Source organism: Malaya genurostris, chromosome 3 (assembly GCF_030247185.1).
Source record: "Malaya genurostris strain Urasoe2022 chromosome 3, Malgen_1.1, whole genome shotgun sequence".
NCBI lineage: Eukaryota > Metazoa > Arthropoda > Insecta > Diptera > Culicidae > Malaya > Malaya genurostris.
The window spans coordinates 221038532-221040194 of record NC_080572.1 but is presented as its reverse complement, the minus strand read 5'-3'; the positions used below and the strand labels follow the sequence as shown (position 1 = coordinate 221040194).

The following is a 1663-nucleotide window of genomic DNA, read 5'->3' as shown; positions in this document are numbered from 1 at the left end:
AATTGGAATGTGACAAGGTTTGCCCTGAGAAATTCCTCGATTTAAATTCAGCGCAGCTGTCCACTGTGCTGCGTAGGTATGTTTCAAATCTTTTTTTTGCTATAATATATACTAACTACACATATTATTCTTCCAATCGTCGGGGGGGTATCGAATACATTCCTATTGAATTGGAATTGAAAACATTTTGGCAGAGAAATATCTTATTAATAAATTGACATTTAATTTAGTTCTTGTATGTTATAAATTTTATAGAGTATCGAAAACTTTCCAGAAATTACAAGGGGAACCACACTAGGACCACAAACGAATTTCCAGACATGACAGTCACGATCTTTTTTTGGCACACATCTACGGTCCTCCGTGAAACTGGCACCAATGGTGATAAATTGGTTGCACTGCTGAGTTCCCATCATCATATTCATAATGCAAATGTCAAACCGTGAGAACTCTTTCGATTCGTTAACTTATTGGTAAACATTGAGATTTTATATTTTATTTCAATTATTTAAAGTTCATTTTGCGTTTATTTACATTAACCACAAGCGGACGATTTACATCCGATGCGCATTATAGCAGTTAAATGAAAGTTTGAATACATCCTTTTTCCGTTTGTAGTAAAGCTACATACAATCAGTCTCTTTAGCGCTGAAGAACATCGGAAGGCTCAGGATTCAACTTCCAGGTTTGTGACATTCTGCCATGTACCACGAAAAAGTCAGAGCAGATTACATAAATTATGTGGAAAATGTTAATCAATGGTACGAATATTTCAAAGAAATAAGCAAACCTCGTTCTTATGAAATGCTTCTGGAATGGAAAACCGTAGCTTATGTTTTTCGGTCAATTGTTCAACTTTTCGATCCATATAATTGTTGCAAGAGGTTCGTAAAGTGTGATATGATATTTATTGAAAGTTTCTTCTCACCCGACAAACATTTTGATTCTATAATTTTAACAGCAGACTTTGACTTCAGAACTTGATTCGAGTGCGACGTAAGGAGAGACATTAAAATGTCAGCATGGTAGGCATTCTAGTGCCTGGCTGCCTCATGCAACAAGGGACACGCCTCAAATGATACAACTGTGTCCGCCTGAATTTCGTTCTGATTTCGGTTCTGATGAAGTCATCGCCGTCAGCCGTTTGCCCGACTGTTGACAGCCGAAGGACCAGATCCGCATGTCAAAATAAGCTTTCTTTTTTTTTTCTAATTAATAAAATTGTTTTAGTTTGGATGTTAGTTTCGGATCGAAAAAAATTGTTTAATTCTAGTCTATATACTTTATTTATAAAAAAAAGTCCAGATTTGTATTCAAAAGTTTTCCATCTGCTATGAGAGGAATATTTTCGGAGTTAAGAGAATTAGTTCGTTTCATGGTGGTTCCATAGGCTCTGTTGGTGACCACCTATGTCGTTACAACATGAGCAGTCCGTATATCACAGAATTCGCATCATTGTGAATATAATCAAAGAGAACTTTGAACATTTGCTTCGAGCTGCATATTTTCATTCCATTTGGAGATTCGGATTTCTCTTCGTCGATGATCTCAAAAAAAAGAGCCAGTGAGCCCCGTAGTTTACTCGAAGTCTTAACTGAACTTTCTTCGTGCATTTTTCTCTCTCATTTTTCCTAAACTAAACAATGTTGATCATCAAATCCCT

General features: G+C 36.2%; 1 long non-coding RNA gene across 2 annotated transcripts; it reads left to right on the top strand.

The window, feature by feature from the left end:
- The first annotated feature begins 480 nt into the window (after nucleotides 1-480).
- LOC131438490 (uncharacterized) lies at nucleotides 481-1267 on the top strand. Of its 2 annotated transcripts, none has more exons than XR_009230941.1 (2): nucleotides 481-884; nucleotides 965-1267. It is a non-coding gene; the product is annotated as an uncharacterized LOC131438490 (long non-coding RNA). The 2 variants fall into 2 exon arrangements; XR_009230940.1 differs by having other exon boundaries at nucleotides 962-1267.
- Nucleotides 1268-1663: the final 396 nt, after the last annotated feature.